Raw genomic sequence first — 6,203 nt, forward strand, 5'->3', positions numbered from 1 at the left:
TATATATATATATATTAAATTAATATTATTGATATTATAACAAAAATTTTATATAAATATTAAAAAAAAATTTAGATTTTACTGATGTAAATAAATAAAAATTGAATGGTATGTATGAACATGTAGAAAGAAATATTCTCATTTCCTAATAAAACATCTCACTCGTCGTAGTCATCATTTGTGTATTGGCGTTGTATTTGCTATGTATTGACTAAGTAAATAACGTTTATTTTAGGAAAGTTATAAATAATTCAAGCCTTTACTTTGTTTTGGGAATTGGGGAACATAAATTTATTAAACTTCATAAACTTATATAAATTATATCATTTAAAATATATTTTAATTGATAGAATTATTTCAAAAATATTAATGCATATTCATATTGAGAACTTTACTGGATCTAAACTAATTATCGTTGATAATAAAATTTTGCTAATAATAATAGATAAGAGATTAAAAGAAAAGCGAAGATAGGAGAGTTTAAGGGTGTGTTTGCGGCAGTGGTGCAATGTCGCACCATAGTTTTTTTTAATTTATTTGGCAAAATTATGTTTTGTCTGCTTTCTCAGAAAACTGCAGCTGAAAGTTATATTTTCCTACTATACCTAGCTATCTATTGTGGTTGTTAGAACGTTACGGTCTGACTTTAAAAAAAAAATTTAATAGTTACCACAGTTTTTTGAACAATAGCTTCTTATTGAGCAGCTTCACAGCTGCTTCTTCAAATTACTGCAACTGTCCCAAAGAAACACCAAAAAGTGATATTACGGGATTTTCACTAAAACTACCAAAAAGTTTAAGATAAACACAATATATGATTGTGTCAAAGTGGGCAGATTTTAACTTCACTTCTTGTTTTTGGGTTTAGGTTTGGGTAGCACTACCTAAAATGCTACATTTGGGTAGTATAAATAACATTACATAATTACATAGGATGTGTCGCCAACAATTTTAGCAAGAATGAATCTAGATGCATTTTGATAGGGTATCATCCAAATTCGAATTCAAAATTATTTGGGTCTTGATTTAAGCAAGTTTAAATTCAAACTCACTGTTTTGACAAAATGAACCTAATGATATCAAAAGTTGTTCAATCTGAATCCAATCAAGCCCCGACCAAGTCGTTGAAGTATAATTTGATACTTTTGATTTTCAACTTAATGGTCAAATGAACTCCAAATTCAACATATTTATAGTTGAATGAGCATCTTTATGAGTGAAATTCAACAAATTTAAAATCTCTTAATTCCAAGGTCCTTAAAAAAACCAAATACTTAAAATAAAGCACATGTGAACAAGATTGGCATGAACTGTTCGATCAGGTGATTAGGAAAATTACACACCAAAAGATCAAAATACTTCTAAAAGGATATAAATAGGCCCCATGTCTTCATTGAAAGGAGGAGAAGAGAGCAAAAAGTTGAATTCTAGAGCTTGTCATGGAGAGAAGACCTGATGAGTAACCTCCTGCCTCAGTAACTGTCAACCACCGCAGACCACCTGCCTTCATGGCCGCTAGCCACTATCGACCACCGTCTTCCATCACCACCTATCGCAATCGACTAACAGTCATTATCAACACTGCTTGTAACAGTTGTAGCCAGACTACAACTGTTGTTGCAATTTCTAACACTTGTATTTTTTCAACAAGTGTAATTTTCATTATAAAATTTTAACCTTGATCACTTTATTGTAAGAGAATGGTGTACACTTGTACTTACACACATATAATAGATTACTTTGACTGGGTTAGGCCTCATAATTTTTTTCTTTTGGGGTTTTTTTAAATAAAAAATACTAGTGTTTCCACCTATTAATTTTATTTTATCTGTGTGTATTAGATCTTTGTGCAACATTAAAACGTTAAATTATCACCCCATCATCATGAAATTTTTGGGTACGTACCAACGTTTAACAAATACTAGTTGTAAATTATAAAAAATTAGCAAATTTGTAGCTTTCTATTTACAGTAATAACTTATAAAAATGTCAAGATAAAAAATATATTTAGAATATATTTACCAAGTGATGCTTCTTTGATGAGGTCCAGAATGATTTCCTTTTGAGCTAATGAATATATTTAGATGCTTGTGCTACATCAAAATTGAATTAATGTGCTAATTTAACAAATTTGTAGGCTTAGTGTAAGTTTAGCAAGTTCAAATTATAAATATAATGATCATGGATGTAATAAATGGGTAGAATAGACTTGATGACTCAAACTGACAAGATCATTGATAAGATCATCTTATCTTATGATGCCTTCAACCCTATGGTGAGTTAATTAAAATACTTATAAAATTACTTGAATTTGTTTCATAATTATAAAGGAGTTTCATTGACTCAACTCAGTTGAAATTGGGAGTGCATAAATTCCCAAACTTTGTCATCTCATTAAAAAATTTTTAAAAGATAATTAAAGAATAAAAAAATTAAAATTTTATCTTAATCGACTAATAGATTGATCATAAATGATTATGTGGATTGAACCTTTTTTTACATGTTTGCATCATAGAAGGAATTTATAAATATTATATTAAATTAGCTCATTTGAAGATTTTTCTCCTTTTTATTTATATTCTTCCTTAAATTTGCTTTGTAACCTTCTTCTTTTGTAGGCCAAGGTGAAAAACTTTGATGTCCTAAGACTTGATGATCATTCAAATGGAGAACTCATTTCTTTTATCTTAAATGAGTACAATAAGGAAATCCATAAAATTTTTAAAATATTGAATTAATGTAATGAATGGTGGAGATTCCATTTAGATTGAGTGTGGAAGCTTAATCATGGTTTTAATAATTATTTAAAAGCTAGGCCTCAAAGCCCACCATAAAGAAAGACTTATAAATATAGCTTATAGTACTTATGTTCAAATTTAATATATTATAATAGAATATATATATTATATATATATATAACACGTTGATGTGTAGAGTACATCTGATCTTCATTATTTTGCATTAGCCTATTTTTATGTTAATTTCATGCTTTTGGAATTTCTTTTTGTTTTCTTTTGCAAGATATAGGTTGGAAGATTGATAGGAAATCACAATAATAAAATTAACGATAAGAGTAGGAGTAGCGCATTGGCATCAAGTGAGCAGGGCTCAAGTGCCAGAAGTTCAACTTTGAACTATACAGAGGAAATGAAAAAGGGGAGCCAGACTTGTAGCGCCCAGGCGCTAACATCACAGCTCATAGGCACATGAAGCCCTAGATTAAGTGTGTGTGGAGAATAGAAAGACCAGAAAAGGAACGCCACATCTATAGCGCCCAAGCCCTACATTTCAGTGCTTAGGAAACACAATGCAATGCTTATGCATTGAGTTGCACGAATTGATGGTTTTAATGGTTCAATTGCATTGTTTCTCAAAGGAAGGGGCAAATTGGGATATATCAAAGCAATTATAAGTGTTTCAAGAGAAAATTAGTATCCCTTAACTTATGTGAGTGTGGGAGAAAATTATGAGGGGGAGTGTGTGAGGAATTTCTATAGTGAGTTGCTCGATCATGTTATTTAGTCAAATTCATTGGAGAAGAAAGTCTGGTGTAGTCTTTTAAAGGGTCTATTCTTTCCAGTTTTTAATTTATAAATCTAGTATTTTATTTATTTTTTATTAATGAAATGTGGTCTTGTTGTTTCAAAGCATGGATAGCACTTAGATTTATTTTTACTCCTTTGAATTGGTAATATAGAGATTTATTATTTAATTGTGTTATTAAGATATAATCAAATTGTATTATGGTGATGTTTTAACCTTCTACATTTAATTTACTCTCAACATGACAGTTGCTTTGTTAAATTTTTTGTGATCTAGTGCTGCTTAAGTAGGTTAGAATAACAATAAGGTTAAACACACTGATTTAGGAGAATATGAAAATTACTTCAAGGTTAGTGCAATTACGAAAGAAAATATGGGATCCTAGGAAAATATTACTTAATTTAGGAAACTAAATGATATTTTGATTTTTAAACCTTATTTGATCACCAAGGTCCAAGAAGAAATATTATTCATGATTTTTACTTTTAACCTGATCACTTAGTTAAACCTAGATTTTTAAAATTCAATTTAGAGGAGAACTTTTCACTTGATAGAAATCTCACTTAATTTTTCTTAATTTTTTTTTTGTTTTTTGCAAAAATTAAGAATAATAACTTTTAAATATCCAATAATTTGGACACTTCAAACTAGACTTAAAAGTAGTAGAAAATAACGTTTTTGTTTTAGAAAGTTAAGTTGGTCCTCATACGATTGACACACAAACTCAAATCTTTATATTACTGGAGTGAAATAAATTTACATGATTGTTGGTGCTCCACAACATTGTAGGCATTAAATTTTTAGTGTCTTTGTCGAGAACATTGTCAAATTTCAAGTTTAGGTAGGTTTTAGACTTAAAACATGTTGTGTCATATTTTTGACATTTTTTTTATTTTATGTGTTATTAAAATTCATGAATTTGTATTTTTTTGCTAGATTTAGGGTCACATTCTTGTCTGTTCTAGGTTTGCAAGCATATGTCCAAAATAAAAAATTTAGTACCTTTTGAGTCAAAAATTTAAAAAATAGCCCAAAAATTTAAAAAAATAAAAAACTATAAAAAAACACTTAAGGAGTATGCCAACCAAAATGTAGGGTAAATTCACTTGAGTATCAATCAATAACTTTACCATAGAAGCCAACTCATTTAAGCTCAATCCTACCATCATCCAAATAATTTAGTACAACAAGTTTAGGAGATCACTCACAAAAGACCCTAATTTTCACTTGGCAGTTTCTAAGAATTGTGTGACACTTTTAGGTATAACAATATCTCTAAAGATGTTATTAGACTAAAGCTATTCCTTTTCTTGCATAGGGATAAAGCCAAGATACTGCTAAACACATTAGCACTAGGATTGATTACCACTTGAAACAACTTAGCCCAAAAGTTGATGTCCAAATACTTCTCTCCATCTAGAAAAAAATTAAAAATAATATCACATTCTATACCCAATTAGAAGGAGAGTCAATATATGAAGCTTGGGACTAATTCAAAGAACTACTTATAAAATGCTCACACTACGCTCGACCTCACTGCTTATCATTCAAACTATTTGTTATATTTCTCTTATACTATACTTATAGTCATATCCTTTATGACATGTTGATTATCTTCACTGATTGGGACTAGATTCATACTTGTTAATTGAACTAACTCTATGTGATTAACTTTGATTGGTTGCACTTGTGTTGACGAGTGCTGTTGATGCAAAGTTGACAACATAATCATCATTTATTCCATTGTTTATCTAATTGACCTATCAAATCATCATTTTGTCTCAATTATGCTTGAATTTTCTGTGTTAGCACTACCAGGTTTTCATCTTTTAAATGTATATTCTTGGAAATGGAAGCTTCTAGTTGTTCCTCTTATAAGGAACTTGTAGCCTAAGTATTTATTATATCGATAGTGGCATGCTCTTCTTCCATCACATCTTCAAGAGGTTCTTGTAATTCTTCCATGACATCTAATGGTTCTTCTCATTTGATCTCATACATGATTTCTCTTTCCATTTCTTTTTTTTTTCTTTTTTAGTAACCCTTTCCTCTTTAATATTTTTAATATTTTGCCTTAATTCAACTAGGATCTCTTCCATAGGGTATCCTTGCACCATATGAATATTTACCGACACATACTACTTCACATGTTCTATCTCAGTACTAAGTCCTTAAGGTATTTCAAATATCTCCTTTGGTATATTGTTGGTTATATTCTTTCCAGGTGATGCAAACACCACCTTAGGCCTTCATTCTTGCCTCATAGATGATGATGCTGACTGAAGTAAAGTATTCACCTCTATATCATCACATGTATAGGAAGTATCATCACCAGGTCATGTATTAATCACTTGACCAATTGATTTCTTTTTATTATTTGACTATCTACTATCATCTTATGATGTCCTCAACTTATACATATGGAAAGGTAGTTATAATTAATGAGATTCATGCTTTACTTTAGGCTCTCTACAAAATTTTGAAAACACTAGCACAAATTTTCTTGATGCTATCAACTTCTTCCAATTTGCCTGATCTAGTTTATTATCCTCTGATCGGGGATACCCCCGTATCTCTTCTTCATATCCATTCAAGCATATTTGTTTCTCAACCTCTTGTATTTTTTCTCTTGGTTCCACTGATCTGGTTTTTCACTTCTA

Source organism: Phalaenopsis equestris, unplaced genomic scaffold, assembly GCF_001263595.1.
Source record: "Phalaenopsis equestris unplaced genomic scaffold, ASM126359v1 Scaffold235867, whole genome shotgun sequence".
Lineage (NCBI taxonomy): Eukaryota > Viridiplantae > Streptophyta > Magnoliopsida > Asparagales > Orchidaceae > Phalaenopsis > Phalaenopsis equestris.